The following is an 18483-nucleotide window of genomic DNA, read 5'->3' on the forward strand; positions in this document are numbered from 1 at the left end:
AATTCATGAGTGATTCCTCAAAGCCCGACAAAAAGGGATTTTTTACTTTACATTCAAAGTCACCAGTAGGTCAAAACCAAACTGAGGATTCCAAGACGGATATGCACATACAAAAATTCTGTAATTTTTATGATGTATTCCTAATATCTTCATATCTTTAATCCGTTTCCAGGTTAGAGAGGTTCAAATTTACACTACTTCTACATATAAAATACGCTCGTAAAATCCTGTTTGAGACGAAAACGTTGTGTATAAAGTGACATAGCACGAAGAAATATGTTATAAAGTGTTTTCACTATCATCTGAAAATCCCATGTCGAAGTCCCGAAGCATTTTTAATTCTTTTTTGCACACAAAATTATGTCTGAGGTGTAAAATTAGTTTTCTGTTACTTCAGTTTCACATAAGTAAACTATCTACATTTTAATGACCAATACGTTCCTTTTATGTGATGTACATGTCCTGTTCCAACAGAGACAAAAATGCTCCTATTGGAGCGCAAAAATGCGAGCACGTTTGCTTAAAAGAATGAATGAAAAATGGAGTCCAACTGCCTTATTCTACCTTCCCGAGCACCTTTAAGAATTTCCTCAAGAGTAGCAGTATGAGATATAGAAAGGGACACAGTTTCCATGCAAATAGTTGACAGCAAAAGAGCATTGTTAGGAAAAAGAGTGAAGGGGTAGTGTGTGTATGTTGGGGGGAGGGAGGGGGGCAGAAATGAAAAGAAAGATGAAATGGAATTGGGTGTGATCTGGTGATAATGAGAGACAGAGTAAATGCTAGTGACAACGAGAGAGAGAGAGAGAGTGACAGTGTGAAGAGACAGACTTAGTACATATCAGATGGAGTGTGGCTGTACAGGTAAAGTATCACATCATTTTACAGATTGCTCTCTGCATGATGACATAGATGAATTCATATTTTCTCTGCCTACGTTGTAAGTGACCCACTCATTGTGCTTGTAGAATGTGATGTCCTTCGCAGGTCTCCTACATGCTTCCATTAGACTGCCTTGTCAAAAATCATTTTGAGCTCTTTTCCCCTTATTTCCAGATTCAGACACCTACACAGACATGCCAGCAATGCATTTTTCAGAGCGGAACCGTAAGTGTCAGTCAGTTCAAATACTGATTGTACTATTATGACATAAATTGTAATCTATGCGGCAATGTGCTCACATAATACATCACAACTGACAGTAATATAAACTGGTAATATGCTTTGTTTGATTTCAAGAGAAGTGATGTTTGTCTACCAGCACGATATATAATTTTCACACCAGAGCAATCTATCTACAATGAGCAGACTGTTCATCTGCCAGCAACTGACCCTCCAGTACTGAAAGCGCCAGTAACTGAAACTGCCAGTAGATGATGCCCCCACTAGCTGACACCCCCAATAGCTGTGATCAATTACACAAGTACACAATCAGCTTATTGTGATAGAATACTATTTAAGACTGAGGAGCTGTGCCGAGTTTTGCTATAACATGGGGAAAGCTGTTACTGTTTTACTATAACATGGAGCACCTCATTACTGGTTTGCTGTAACATGGAGGAACTTGTAACCATTTTGTCATAACATGGGTAAGTTGGTAAAGATTCACTGGAGGATGCAGCCACGTATTACAATTTCATCACAATAATTACAGATTAACACAGTCAGCTTATGGCGACAGAATACTATTTAAGATTGAGTAGTTGTGCCGAATTTTGCCATAATGTAGGGAAAGCTGTTACAGTTTTACTGTAATGTGGAGCATCTTGTTAACAGTTTGCTGTAACATGGACTAACTTGTAACCATTATGTTACAACATGGGGCAACTTCTTACAACTTCACCGTTCAACTTATTACAATTTCATTGTAATAATTACACATATATACACTAAGCTTATTGTGACAGAATATTATGTAAGACTGATTAGCTGTGGCAAGTTTCGTTATAACATAGGGAAAGCTATTACAGTTTTACGATAACATGGAGCACATTGTTACTGCTTTGCAGTAACTGCAACAACTTGTCACCATTTTGCTATAACATGGGGCAACTTGTTACAGTTTGACTGTAACATTCAGCACCTTATTACAATTTCATTGTGATAATTACACATACAGATAGACAGTTTATGGTAACAGGATACTATTTAACATAGAGTAACTGTATCAATATTTGCTGTAACGTGGGGAAAGCTATTGAAGTTTTATTGTAACATGCAGCACCTTGCTACTGGTTTGATGTAACATGGAGCAGCTCATAACCATTTTGCTATAACATGGAGCAATTTTTTACAGTAATAAATACTGGAAGATGGCAAACAATGGTTGTGTTATAGAAAGAGTGAATGAGAGACTAGCAGTGTGAGAGAAAGAAAGGAACACTGTTGCCATGAAAATAGTTGACAGTGCTAGGAAAAGAATCAGCAGACAGAGCCGGGGGGGGGGGGGGAGGAGGAGGAGGGGAGAGAGGAGTAAAGAGAAAGAGAAAATGGAAGTGGATGAGAGTCAGTGATAATGAGAGACAGAGTATATGATAATGAGGAAGACAGAGATAGTGATGGCGAAAAGTCACAGCAGAAGCGGTAAGGGAGAAATGAGATTATGCAGTAAGACAGAGCAAGAGGGGGACAGTGATGGTGAGAGGAGTAGGACAGAATGAAGGGCACTTTGGGTGCGCCAAAGAAGGCAACGACAAAGAGACACGAAGAGATGATGGCAATGAGTTGGGCTGAATTAATTAGTGAGGAGCGGATTGGTATGAGAGACCAATGGGTTACAATTATGGGAGCTTCTGGAAGTACGAGGTGAGTTGCATGTTAAAAAACGCGCCAATATGTTTGCGTGCCAAAATTTGTGGTAAAATTTTTAAGGCGCTGAGGAATCTAGAATGAGGCAGCTGGCACCTCCACTTTACAGTCAGACTGTTTTACATAAACAGGAACATATTCGCATTTTTCCGCTGGCTACGAAGTTCTGTATCACTATCCTTACACATTTGCGTGGCGGGGGGGGGGGGGGGTGGTAGGACCCAGAACAAGTCTCAAAATGTTCAGTCAACGACGTGATTGGACTTGCTGACATCTCCTTATTTGCAGTGATACATTATTGTCACGTCTAGTGAAATCTGGGAGCAGCTACAGTTTTTGACATGTGGGATGATGACAGGCACCATGTCAGCTTACAGTGACCCTATGCATCTTTACTCTATTTGGAATTACAGTGGTTTTTTATCGTCTTTTTTATCAGTAGCTATTCTAGACTGCCAAATTGCATGACCTTTCTACAGTGCTCAAGGCTATCATAGTGTATAACTACAGACTTGCAAGGAATAATAAAATGAAAAGTTTTAGAAATTTTTTGGCTTCAACTGAACTCTCTTTCAAATGTTAATCGTGTGTAAACCTGTTTAAACATTCTTTGGGCTACTGTGCTTAATCTGGAGCGCTTAGTGAAAAACTCATAATTCTATCTAGAATCAAAGTTAAACACGTCACTTAACTCCCTACCATGAATTGTCATTTTCAAAATTGACAGTTTTATTTACTTTCACTGTAATGCCATAATCAGTTCATTACTTCTCTGTTGTGCTCACTTTCATACATTGATAGCAGCAGTAGTTATATCTCGGGTAGATAATAATGTCTGCATTAGGTGTAAATCTCATGCGCTTTATGGGCAGTAAAATAACCTCTTTTACAATTGCTGAAGAAAAGCAATGCAAAAAGATTGTTTTTCTTTTTAAATAGTCACAGCAACATATTATTTACTGCACTACCTAGCTGAGCATGAAGTAAACACATTATAATAGTGATTCTCCTTTTAATAATCGTGTGCAAAAGCACTGACATGCTGCACTGCTAAATTCCTTCAGCATCTGAACTAGTTCATACAACACATCTTTGAAGATGCACACTATGTCAGTAGTGTGTCGTCTCCATGAACGCCGGCTCTAAATGTGCAGCGCGCCGCGGACGCAGGTTGGTGGGACCAGTGTTATGCTACAGGAGACATTCTCGTGTTCTTACATGGCACCTATAGCAGTAATCGATGAACACGCTGATAACTATGAGCCACCTGCATCTCTTCATGTTTGATACCTTCCCCGACAGCGAAGTCATCTTTCAGCAGTACAATTGCCCGTGTCTCGGAGCCAGAACTGTGCTACAGTGGTTTGAGGGGCATTATAAGGAACCCACGTTGATGTATAGGGACCAAATTCACCCGATGCAAATCCTATGGAACCCAGCACCGCTTACGCAAGTCAGTGACCCATTATTTACGCTAATGGCATGTCCTGTGCGTAGGCATACCTCCACAAATCTGCCAACAAACTATCGGATCCCTGATGCGCAGAATATGCGATGTATTTCGTTCCAAAGACGGACAAATAGGCTGTTGGGAGGGAGTCAAATGTTTTGGCTCTTCAGTGTATAAGGGAGTTACACTTATTCGTCTGAACAGAAATATTTTTGTGATGGTGTATCTCTGGCAATTAAAAATAGGTGTCATTAATGACTTAATGAATAATGAAGATGCGTCAGGATGTAACAACAAAACTGTATACTCTCTGGGTACATAATCTTCTAGTGTCATAGTGTACTATAGTCGGAAAAATCGGGTCAAGTGCGTGAAGATTCACATAATGCTCCTGTGTCTATAATAATTTCCATCATCTGCACTTTCATTGGATTTGATACTGTAACAGGGAGATAAAATCTGAGTGTTTTGTATTCACACTGAGAAATGTGACTCAATGCAGTATCAGAAACAGAATGGACATGAAAGCAGGCAGGATGGGCGAACTACAACATTAGTTGGAGAAATGACACTGCTCGCTGTATGCCTCTGTTCAACCGAAGGGGCACGTTTATTGCCTCTTCCTACTACTTACTAACACTATAAAATATGAAAGACCCACAAAAGCTTCTCATAAGTCTAAACAAATCATTATTTGGCCCCTCTCTGTTCATGAAAGTCAGCCCGCACGCTATTCGTTCGTTCCTTTCGTAAGTCGACTCGACTGAATCGAGTTATCGAGTAGTTGCACTTGTCTATGTAGCACGCGCGTCCCCGTCATCGTATTTTATACGTTTCCGTCTGGCACATAGATAGCTAACTCAGATCTACGAGAAAAGTCGCGGCCATTGTAGTGATCTCGATGCGTTACTCTGTCTGGCATTTGTTCGAGAAAAGTCGCGAATATCTACTGCTTTTTTGTACAGAGAACCTTCGATACGTAGCGTTATATAAATACGGACTATTTGCTGAATAGGAACCAAGTTTACATTCAGAAGCAGAAATATTAAGACTGAAGAATGAATAAGTAAAAGTCCTAGTTGTAGCAAGTGCATCCTAGTTGGAGCCAGTGCATGGCAACGGCTTTGCCGCAGTGGCTACACCGGTTCCCGTGAGATCACCGAAGTTAAGCGCTGTCGGGCCTGGTCGGCACTGGGATCATCCAGGCCGCCATGCGCTGTTGCCGAAAAGGTGCACTCAGCCTCGTGATGCCAATTGAGGAGCTGCTCGACCGAATAGTAGCGGCTTTGGTCAAGAATACGATCTTACGACTGGCAGAGCGGTGTACTGGCCCCACGCTCTTCCTATCTGCATCCTCTACCGAGGATGACACGGCGGTCGGATGGTCCCGGTTGGCCACTCGTGGCCTGAAGACGGAGTGTGTGTAGCAAGTGCGAAGATTAGTCAGAGTGATCAGTTGATCATCAAGTATTAATAATAGTAATTCACAGTCATTTCTCCGTAAAAATATTGTTACGAGACTCGTAACAGTATTTTTACTAATAATGTTACAAAAGTTTCCCATACCTAACTCCACTCGTAATACGAGTTAGGTATGGAAAATTATTGATGCGTATATCTCCGGTGATAGTGACTTTCGAGAAGATTCCTAAAAACGAATTGTTATTATATAGGCCCTCTATCGAATGCACCAGAAAGGAACGGAATCGACAATAAAAGTTCCTCATACACAAATAAGAATGACTCTCTCTGAGTGAAAAAGACACTGATAGGAGAGATTCTTCAATACAAACTAACGAGCATAAACGCCGTTAATGATCGTGATTCTGTTATGTAAACGTTCTCTGTTTGTCTTAGATCTGACTATCCAACTTTGCACACGCTGTACAAAATATTTCCTTGGCTATCTGCGTCTGTTGCTAAGCAGAAAGATGTTTTTCAGCATTGCGGCGTACAATGATATGGCTGAGGTCGACAATGAAGGAGGATCGACTTAATGGCTTACCTCTGTTGAAAACTCACCCTAACATTGATTGTCCTATTGACGATGTAATTAACCAATTTTCCAGGAAGAGTAGGCGCATAGAGGTGCATAGGCTTCATCATTTAAGGAAGAGAACCACAATTGTAACTTTCCTGTATCATAAGATGGCGTTGTCTCGTATATGTGTATAATCACTTTTAGTAAAACTTTCTTAAACTTTACATGTGACTTGTTTATTTTTTATTATGGTGAAAGTAAAGGTAGCTCCTTCAGGTTTTTTTGTATTCGCCACTGGTATATAAACAAGAAAGTAGTGGTTAACATTATGAAACATGGATAAAATATAGTAGTTAAGGAAAAACGTTCAACACATCTTTCTTAATAAGTAACATTAATTGATTTTGGAACGACGAAATTAAATAATGGTAACCGTATTACCTATATCTCGGAACACTCTTTGTGAAAAATCGAGGAAGGCATCTTTTTGCAGCTGTCGTATGATGGGTGTTAAAAAAAGGTTTCCTATTTCAGTTAATCTGAGTGGTTACATTCCGAGATGAAATGGGAAAGGGCTGTTAGCAGATGTACCAGAGTGGACACTGCTCGTTGTTATAGCCCCACACAGCCTCGACTAGTGAGAACTTCGTATGGATGTTGCTAACACATTTCTCGAACTGTTGTTTCAGTGCAAGAAAAAATAAACTGCTATTGCACTGAGGAACTGGATAACACTGCAATAAATTATTTACCTTACATAAATCACATATTCACTGTGCTCAACAGAATCACATTATTTGGTGGTAACCTGTATGTCTTCCTCTTGCATGGTAATGTAGGCATGACGTCCGCCTCCGCCAGTGCTGGTCCTCGGTTTCTTTTGAAGCTTCAACACCGACCGGTCCTTTCCAATTGATTAACCAAAAGCTCCACACCTCTTTGATTACCATTAAATAATTTGTTAATCGTAAAGTATGTAAAGACATTATTTAATGAAATTTAGTGTGACTTTTTTTAATGTAGGAAAATAAGGTGAGCAGTGCTCTCGTATGATTGTTCTTTTGGGTTTAGTTTACAGACGCTGTCCCGCAAGAAATCTATTGTGTCACTAAAATTAAGAGGTGACTTTGCCTTAATTTGTAGGCTTCGAGAAAGCTTTTGACAATGTTGACTGGAATACTCTCTTTCAAATCCTCAAGGAGGCAGGGGTAAAACACAGTGTAGCAGCACCACCGTTTAGGATAAGGAAAGTTAGTTTTGTGCAAGCACAAGTTACAGGCAGGTGCAGGCCAGATTGCAGTGAGTTATGCATACCAACAGTTGCGAAGTAGAATAGAGGCCAAAGGGCCGTCAAATTGCTGAAAGAGTATACATAGCGGTTTTGCATGTCGCAAATCACAGGTGGAAGGGGTCCACTGGCCAACCTAGTGTGTTAGGTGCATGTGACGCATAGCACGCGAATGGCAAAACAGAGGTGCACAGCTGCGTATACAGGGTGTTACAAAAAAGGTACGGCCAAACTTTCAGGAAACATTCTTCACATACAAATAAAGAAAAGAAGTTATGTGGACATGCGTCCGGAAACGCTTAATTTCCATGTTATGGCTCATTTTAGTTTCGTCAGTATGTACTGTACTTCCTCGATTCACCGCCAGTTGGCCCAATTGAAGGAAGGTACTGTTGACTTCGGTGCTTGTGTTGACACGCGAATCATTGCTCTACAGCACTAGCATCAAGCACATCAGTACGTAGCATCAACAGGTTAGTGTTCATCACGAACGTGGTTTTGCAGTCAGTGCAATGTTTACAAATGCGGAGTTGGCAGATGCCCATTTGATGTATGGATTAGCACGGGGCAATAGCCGTGGCGCGGTACGTTTGTATCGAGACAGATTTCCAGAACGAAGGTGTCCCGACAGGAAGACGTTCGAAGCAATTGACCGGCGTCTTAGGGAGCACGGAACATTCCAGTCTATGACTCGCGACTGGGGAAGACCTAGAACGACGAGGACACCTGCAATGGACGAGGCAATTCTTCGTGCAGTTGACGATAACCCTACTGTCAGCGTCAGAGAAGTTGCTACTGTACAAGGTAACGTTGACGACGTCACTGTATGGAAAGTGCTACGGGAGAACCAGTTGTTTCCGTACCATTTACAGCGTGTGCAGGCACTATCAGCAGCTGATTGGCCTCCACGGGTACAGTTCTGCGAATGGTTCATCCAAATGGTTCAAATGGCTCTGAGCACTATGGGACTTAACTTCTGTGGTCATCAGTCCCCTAGAACTTAGAACTACTTAAACCTAACTAACCTAAGGACATCACACACATCCATGCCCGAGGCAGGATTCGAACCTGCGACCGTAGCAGTCTGCGGTTCCGGACTGAGCGCCTTAACCACGAGACCACCGCGGTTCATCCAACAATGTGTCAATCCTCATTTCAGTGCAAATGTGCTCTTTACGGATGAGGCTTCATTCCAACGTGATCAAATTGTAAATTTTCACAATCAACATGTGTGGGCTGACGAGAATCCTCACGCAATTATGCAATCACGTCATCAACACAGATTTTCTGTGAACGTTTGGGCAGGCATTGTTGGTGATGTCTTGATTGGGTCCCATTTTCTTCCACCTACGTTCAATGGAGCACGTTATCATGATTTCATATGGGATAGTCTACCTGTGCTGCTAGAACATGTGCCTTTACAAGTACGACACAACATGTGGTTCATGCACGATGGAGCTCCTGCACATTTCAGTCGAAGTGTTTGTACGCTTCTCAACAACAGATTCGGTGACTGATGGATTAGTACAGGCGGACCAATTCCATGGCCTCCACGCTCTCCTGACCTCAACCCTCTTGACTTTCATTTATGGAGGCATTTGAAAGCTCTTTGTCTATGCAACCCCGGTACCAAATGTAGAGACTCTTCGTGCTCGTATCGTGGACGGCTGTGATACAATACGCCATTCTCCAGGGCTGCATCAGCGCATCAGGGATTCCATGCGACGGAGGGTGGATGCATGTATCCTCGCTAACGGAGGACATTTTGAACATTTCCTGTAACAAAGTGTTTGAAGTCACGCTGGTACGTTTTGTTGCTGTGTGTTTCCATTCCATGATTAATGTGATTTGAAGAGAAGTAATAAAATGAGCTCTAACATGGAAAGTAAGCGTTTCCGGACACATGTCCACATAACATATTTTCTTTCTTTGTGTGTGAGGAATGTTTCCTGAAAGTTTGGCTGTACCTTTTTGTAACACCCTGTAAATAGGTGCAGGTTTCTAACGAGATTCATTCAAGTGTGACAGCTCTCCTGAACGGCGGGCCATGTCACACCACCAGCTACACACAGCAGCAGATGTGGCGCCAGCGTTCCAGTCCATGGCGGGTCGCTGGTTCGACCCTCTGAGGCCGACGTGGGGTCCGTAGCCAGGCAGTGGCGGGTCACTCCACGGCTCACTACTGCGGGCAGTCGTCCTTGCTTCCAACACGACAGAGGCATCCTGAGGCGATGGCCGCAGATTCTGACTCCTGATCGCGGGCGCTCGTTGTTGCCGCAATCTTAGCCACGCCGGCAAATAGCACGCTGCTGGCCTCCCATGGCTCCCACCGTGTGGCGCTGAGTCGGCAGGGACGGAGGCCCCTGAGTCGACTGCCAGTACCCTGACGACGACACACTCTGCTGGTGTATGAGGCCGACAAACAGTGCACTCACGGGTCGCTGAGGCAGCCATTCTGTGCCAAGCTGTTTTGCAGACATAGGAGTGGTGTCCTCAGCATTGTGGGACTCAGTGACGCTGACTGAGGGGAACACGACACTGTAGTTGGAAACAATAGATCACTGGAAAGCTCAGACGAGTCTTAATATGGTGCCTTCTACCTCTTCCCACTACATTTGGTCATCCTGATACATTCGGTGGCAGAAGTTAGCTGGTGTATGAGGCCGACAAACAGTGCACTCACGGGTCGCTGAGGCAGCCATTCTGTGCCAAGCTGTTTTGCAGACATAGGAGTGGTGTCCTCAGCATTGTGGGACTCGGTGGCGCTGACTGAGGGGAACACGACACTGTAGTTGGAAACAATAGATCACTGGAAAGCTCAGATGAGTCTTAATATGGTGCCTTCTACCTCTTCCCACTACATTTGGTCATCCTGATACATTCGGTGGCAGAAGTTGCCACTATATCTGGTGTCAGAATACCGGACATGTTCATCCAGTACAACATTCGAGCCCACTGCCCCCATTACATTCACAAGATGTAGTGGTTCAAATGGCTCTGAGCACTATGGGACTCAACTGCTGTGGTCATCAGTCCCCTAGAACTTAGAACTACTTAAACTTAACTAACCTAAGGACATCACACACATCCATGCCCGAGGCAGGATTCAAACCTGTGACCGTATCAGTCGCACGGTTCCGGACTGCGCACCTAGAACCGCGAGACCACCACGGCCTGCAAGATGTAGTGAGTTTTGATCAGTTTCCTTTTGAGCATTGGACGTGTTCTTGCCTTTTTGTGTTTTCAGTATAGCCTGCCAGGAGCCACATTGTAGATGTTTTGGATGGTCATAGTATTTCTTTTTTGTTGTCTAAGCAAGTGTTGGTGTATTTGGGGCAGTAAGTTTTTTTTCGTGGCATTTAATTACTTTTGTATTGGTTTGAGTATGATGTTATCGAGTATGATGATACTAAGTTGTAGGAAGTCGGGTTATTCTTGTACTTAAATGTTTTGTTTCTGGATTAACTGGGAACGAAAGCAACACAATGGCAGGGTCAGGGACGCGAGGTGTGTCGGAACCAGAAGCGGTACGGATCGGATTCTGTTGGAAAAAATAGCACAATTGACAGCAGACAATATGCAGTCGAGAAATGAATTAACATCTGGAGGACCAGTCGTTGTTGCCGAGGATGCCGCTGCAGGAGATTGAGCCAGCTGCCGTGAGATTGATTATTCCATTTTCTGGCAAGGCATCCGAGGATGTGCGGTCGTCTGTGGAGGACTTGGAGACTTCAGCGCTGATGAATGGTTGTCTGATGAGCAGTTGTTACATATAACCAAAATTAGATTAACAGGTGAAGCGAAAACATATGTAAGGTTTTCTGAGGTCTTAAGGAAGGCAGGACAGTTTAATCAGTTGAAGCAAGGGCTTTTACAAAGGTACAAAAAGCAGAATAGCTCTCGGCACTTTAGAGAGAGGTTAAGTACAATGACAAAGAGACAGGGGGAGACGATGGAGAAATTTGCGGACAGGATAAGGGAAATTAATGAGTATACTTACGAATTGGGTCAGAGTGAAGAAGCGAATAGTGTTCTGTTGCAGGAGGCTGAGAAAAGGGCACTTGATGTAATTTTGAGAGGGTTACCGGCGCATATGTCACGGAAAGTGCGTGAAGGGGCTCCGACAGATTTGTATTCAGTCATTCAGCTGGCAATTTAATGTGAGGAAATAGACGTGGCAACAGGGCTACGCAAGAGGCAAACAGTGTTTACAGCGGGTCGTGCGGGACAGGTGCAGAGGCAGCGTACCCAGTCACCGAGGCTTAGAGGAAGAGGATGGAGAGGTGGAGATAGGAGAGATGGACAAGCGTTAAACGGCAGAAGGGGCCCAAGACCCACCTATGGGAGCTCCCGTTCAATTTCAGCGCTACGAATGCATATGCAGAGGTGGAATGTTCAGTGGTAGGATCCATAGGAACTGAAAATGTTAAGATTTTGTTGGACACAGGGGCACAAGTGTCAGTGGCTACTAGGAACATAATGGCACGGAGGAAGCTAGACCCACCACGTTATAGGTTGCGTGGAGTGGGGGATAAGGAGCTCATGTCTTTGGGGTCGGTGACAGTTGACTTTCAAATAGAGAAAGTCCGATTTAATGCATGGGTGAGCGAGGTCTACGACATGATCCTAGGAGTAGATTTCTTGCATCAACATCATGCCAAAATTGATCTTGGACAACGAACTGTGGAACTTGGTGGAATGTTATTTCAGCTAGTGGAAACTGTTGTCAATGCAGAGCCGTCGCGAGGGGCATTCAGCGTAATGAACAAACCAACTGAACCGCGTACATTAGCATTAAGGCTTAATTCGCATGAGTGTGTGTCTAATGGCAACGGGAAGTCGCTTTGGGTAAGTGTGGAGTCAAATCTACCTGTGGGTACAGTGTGAGTTATTGAACTATTTGACGATAATGTAGTTTTGGGTCCATTGGGTTGTTTTGTGAAACGTAGTGTTGTACGCATGCGGGAGGGGAACGATGGGCGAGTAGTTCCCGTGAACGTGGATAATTTTAGCGCTGTAGACGCGAATTTGAGGAAAGGAGTTTTAGTAGCAAATTTGGATGTACCAGATGACGAAGACTGGTGTTCGAGAGGTAGGCAAAGCGATCAACCACCAACTGTCGATAGAACTGCATTCCGTGACAAAATTAAGCATTTGAAAGGAGGAGAAAGAGAGCATATGGAGGAATTATTGTGGGAATTAAGGATTTGTTTTTTCCACAAGGGCCGTTACCAGCAACTCCATTAGTTTAACATATGATCCCAACAGGGAATGAAGCACCTGTTTACCGTAAACCATACGGAATACCGAGGTATTTGCAGTCGATTGTGGAGGGTTTCATTGATCAGCAGCTTGCGGACGATATTTTAGAGCATAGTAATAGTTGCTGGGGAGCGGGCATTGTCGTTGTGCCTAAAAAATCTATGGATGAAATTAAGAACTACAGGTTCTGCTGTGACTACCGATACCTCAATAATAAGACAGTAACGGACGCATACACCATTCCCAACATATCGGAAACTTTGGGTTACTTAGGACAGAACTTTTCTACGATGGATTTGACAAGTGGTTATCATGAGTTAGACGTGGCTCCAGAGGATCGTCCAAAAACTGCTTTCTCTACTCCTGGAGGCCATTACCAGTACATCAGAATGCCATTCGGTTTGAAAAACGCTACGGTAACGTTTCAGAGTTTGCTAAACAGTGTCTTGAGGGGTTTGAAACCACGGCAGTGTCTTGTCTATTTGGATGCCATTATAGTGTTTTCAGTTAATATGGAAAAACATAGACAGCGGTTAAGGGAAGTCTGTATGAGGTTAACAGGAGCTCATTTGACGTTGAGGCTGGAGAAGTGTTTTTTGCAATAGAAGAAGTAAAATATTTGGGTCATATTACCAGTACGGACGGAGTGCGAACAGATCCGAGGTTGGTAAAGGCTGTAAGGGATTTTCGGGAACCAAATTTAGTTAAGGAAGTGCAGCCATTAATCGGCATTTGCAGTTTCTATCGAAAGCTCGTGAAGGGTTTTGCAGATTTATCACAGCTGTTGACGCGATTGTTACGGAAGGGTGTGAAATTTGTGTGGACAGAAGAGTGTCAGAAAGTTTTTGACAAACTGAAAGAAGTATGAACATCAAGTCCGGTTCTTATGTTTCCAGAATTTGAAAAGGAGTTTATACTAGCATGTGATGCATCGAATCAAGCATTAGGGTGTGTTCTTAGGAAACTGATGGGAATGAACATCCTGCAGTTGAATGCAGCACAGAGGAATTACTCAACAACAGAGCGGGAGATGCTTAGCGTAATCTGTGGAATCACATATTTTAAATATTATTTATATGGTAGAAGATTTTGGGTAGTGACAGAACATGCTGCGTTGAAATGGTTGTTGGGGTTAAAGGATCCGTCCACTAGACTCGCTAGATGGGCCGTGAGGCTTAGTGAATTCGACTACGAGGTGGTGCACAAGCCTGGGAAGAAGCACGGTAATGCGGATGCACAAAATAGAAAGGTGACAAAAGTAGAAGTCATAGGTTATGACCTAGCAGTATGGCAAGAATTGTAGGATGCAGACACCGATTGTAAATTGTATCGGACTCACAGTTTAATATGTACGACGGTCTTCTGTGCAGGGAAACGGAGTTAGGACCAAAGGTAGTAGTGTCAGCGAAGTTGAGGGATGAGGTCATAGGAAGGAAAGAGGAAGAAAGAGAAAGTGAAGAGAGGTGGTAAGCACAGAGAAAGCCAGGAAGGTAGAGTACAGCATGAAGTAACATATGCTTTGCGATCCAGAAAGTAGTAGAGTATTTTTAGTTTTTTTGTGTCATATATCATTGGGTTTGCGTAGAGTAATTATGCATTGTATTTTCATATTTTGTGTGTATTTTCGAATATAGCCTGCTACTGACAGCAGGACAGTCCACTACAACAGAGAGCTAAAGGCTATTTACAATTTGTACAGAAGTCAGATGGCAGTTATAAGAGTCGAGGGGCATGAAAGGGAAGCAGTGGTTGGGAAGGGAGTGAGACAGGGTTGTAGCCTCTCCCCGATGTTATTCAATCTGAATATTGAGCAAGCAGTAAAGGAAACAAGAGAAAAATTCGGAGTTGGTATTAAAATCCACGGAGAAGAAATAAAAACTTTGAGGTTCGCCGATGTCATTGTAATTCTATCAGAGACAGCAAAGGACTTGGAAGAGCAGTTGAACGGAATGTATAGTGTTTTGAAAGGAGGATATAAGATGCACGTCAACAAAAGCAAAACGAGGAATGTGGCCCAATTAAATCAGGTGGTGCTGAGGGAATTAGATTAGAAAATGAGACACTTAAAGTAGTAGATGTTTTGCTATTTGGGCAGCAAAGTAGAGAGAGGATATAAAATGTAGACTGGCAACGGCAAGCAAAGCGTTTCTGAAGAAGAGAAATTTGTTAACATCGACTATATATTTAAGTGTCAGGAAGTCTTTTCTGAAAGTATTTGTGTGGAGTATAGCCATGTATGGAAGTGAAACATGGACGATAAACAGTTTAGATAATAAGAGAATAGAAGCTTTTGAAATGTGGTGCTATAGAAGAATACTGAAGATTAGATTGGTGGATCAAATAGCTAATGAGAAGATATTGAATAGAATTGGGTAGAAGAAGAAATTGTGGCGCAGTTTGACTAGAAGAAGGTAGGACACGTTCTGAGGCATCAAGGAATGACCAATTTAGTATTGGAGGGTAAAAATCGTAGAGGGAGACCAAGAGATGAACACACTAAGCAGATTCAGAAGGATGTAGATCTGCAGTATTTACTCAGAGTTGAAGAAGCTGCACAGAACGGAGGAGCATGAAGAGCTGCATCAAACCAGCCTTTGGATTGAAGAGCACAACAACGACAACGGCGATGTTTGTCATTGTTTCTGAAAAGGGAATAGAAAGCGAAAACTGGAATCGAACTATAAGACCAGACAGAGTAAATACAAGCAAACTGTATAGTATGAAACTTATAGATAATTTTAAACAAATTTGTGTTGCAACCGAAAGCGTTTGTTATGTTACATCACAACCAGCTACTTTTACATGACAGTTTTGTTCGTGATGAACAAAGAGTTTCCCGTCGGAACCACTCGATTAATTGCAGACCCAGTGTTTCCAGTCGATCTCGCAAGGGAAACTCCCTGTCACACTCCGCTCAGACTAAGTGGTAAAATTGCCCAGTGGATCGTCTGTCAAAAACTGAACGCAGATCGAGCATGAAAACAGGGACGAGATGTACTGAACTGTGAAAAAAGGAAGCAAAAGAAAAACAGCGAACGGTCGACACTCAAGATGTACAACATCGAGCGACTATGAAAAGCCATAGTGTTGAGGTTATGTGGTCACGGTGTTGAATAGCGAAAGAGGCGATCCGTGTTCAAATCTCTCTCGTGCCCCATATACACTATTGGCCATCTACAGACGCGAAATTTAACCAACAGGAAGAAAATGCTGTGATATGCAAATGATAAGCTTTTCAGAGCATTCACACAAGATTGGCGCCGGTGGCGACAGAAGAATGTAATAATTGCAATTCCAAAGAAAGCCGGCGCTGACAGTTGTGAAAATTACCGAACACTTTAACAAGTCACTAAAACGAAATAGAGACTTTGAATGTTACGGCAGATTTTGTCGGTCACCTCTAGGAGCATGCCTGGAAAGATTTTTCGATTTAAGACCCGCTATTGCTTAATTTATCAAAGAAAAAGGGGAACAGGAAAGGAAATTAGAACAACTGAATTAGATTGCAGATCTCGCATTTTTAGCTGACTTGAATTCACTCTGCCCACAATAAGACATTGTGAGAAACAACATATTTTTGATTTGATGGGGGTGCATTTAAAAAGAAAATCGCTTTGTGGAAGGGATAAATTCTGACCAGAAACACTGTCCATTTCCCCACGCCCACTGGCGTCAAAGAAAACGTATGATATAAACAATTCATCTTGGTCCTGAAATGGTAGTTTTTTAAACTTTTTAAAGACATTGTCAATCTTACATCTGTTTCCGAGACTGTTTGCCGTTTCCGTTGAAAGCACCCCTGTGCATGGGCAGATGACATCGCAGTCCGGAGAAACACCACACATGAAGGGATGCAGCTAGTTCGGAGATGTCAAGGTGTCTTCCATTACTACCACGCAAGTGCGTGAGAAAGTCTCCCATAGCATAAGAGTGTTCTCAACAGCCTGCGTCTGTGGTGCGCTACACGTGTGATTCATCAGAAACGGTTTCTATTGATTGATGGTCGAATCCCAATGGTTCCGTGCCCACTGCAGTCATAACTGAGGAAGTCGTTGAGTCAACATGTGCACACGTAGGGCTAGTGTGCTGCAGAGCTCCAATGTACGAAGAACGGTGTGTTCCGAAACGCTTGTGTGTGCACGAGCACAGTGTTCATCGGCAGAGATGCCACAGAACACTGTCCATCGTACTTTACAGGGCAGACAAGCCTCCAACCCCACGTTCCGTGAAGAGTCGTGGACGTCCAACCCTTTAGGCCCTAGTGGTACTTTCACTGCCCTTCTATCTCTTTCCGTAGATGCTCACGGCAGTAGCACGTGAAAATTTGAACAGCTTCGTTGTTTTCGAGATACTTGTTCACAGGCTCTGCATAATAATAATTCGGCCTTTGTGAAAGTCGCTTATCCCAATGGACTTTCCCATATGCAGCCCATATCTTCGCTAGGGTGATCACCCGTCCGTGTTTGCTCCGCTTACATGCACTACTGGCCATTCAAATTGCTACACCATGACGATGACGTGCTACAGACGCGAAATTTAACCGACAGGAAGAAGATGCTGTGATATGCAAATGATTAGCTTTTCAGAGCATTCACACAAGGTTGGCGCCGGCGGCGACACCTACAACGTGCTGACATGAGGAAAGTTTCCAACCGATTTCTCATACACAAACAGCAGTTGACCGGCGTTGCCTGGTGAAACGTTTTTGTGATGCCTCGTGTAAGGAGGAGAAATGCGTACCACCACGTTTGCGACTTTGATAAAGGTCGGATTGTAGCCTATCGCGATTGCGGTTTATCGTATCGCGACATTGCTGCTCGCGTTGGTCGAGATCCAGTGAGTGTTAGCAGAATATGGAATCGGTGGGTTCAGGAGGGTAATACGGAACGCCGTGATGGATCCCAACGGACTGGTATCACTAGCAGTCGAGATGACAGGCATCTTATCCGCATGGCTGTAACGGATCGTGCAGCCACGTCTCGATCCCTGAGTCAGCAGATGGGAACGTTTGCAAGACAACAACCACCTGGACGAACAGTGCGACGACGTTTGCAGCAGCATGGACTATCAGCTCGGAGACCATGGCTGCGGTTACCGTTTACGCTACATCACAGATAGGAGCGCCTGCGATGGTGTACTCAACGACGAACCTGGGTCCACGAATGGTAAAACGTCATTTTTCGGATGAATCCAGGTTCTGTTTACAGGATCATGATGGTCGCATCCGTGTTCGCGACATCGCGATGAACGCACATTGGAAGCGTGTATTCGTCATCACCATACTGGCGTATCACCCAGCGTGATGGTATGGGGTGCCATTGGTTACACGTCTCGGTCATCTCTTGTTCACATTGACGGCACTTTGAACGGTGGACGTTACATTTCAGATGTGTTACGACCTGTGGCTCTACCCTTCATTCGGTCCCTGCGAAACCTTACATTTCAGCAGGATAATGCACGACCGCATGTTGCCGGTCCTGTACGGGCCTTTCTGGATACAGAAAATGTTCGACTGCTGCCCTGGCCAGCACATTCTCCAAATCTCTCACCGATTGAAATCGTCTGGTCAATGGTTGCCGAGCAACTGGCTCGTCACAATACGCCCGTTACTACTCTTGATGAACTGTGGTATCGTGTTGAAGCTGCATGGGCAGCTGTACCTGTACACGGCATCCAAGCTCTGTTTGCCTCAAT

This window comes from Schistocerca piceifrons, chromosome 9 (genome assembly GCF_021461385.2).
Source record: "Schistocerca piceifrons isolate TAMUIC-IGC-003096 chromosome 9, iqSchPice1.1, whole genome shotgun sequence".
Classification (NCBI taxonomy): domain Eukaryota; kingdom Metazoa; phylum Arthropoda; class Insecta; order Orthoptera; family Acrididae; genus Schistocerca; species Schistocerca piceifrons.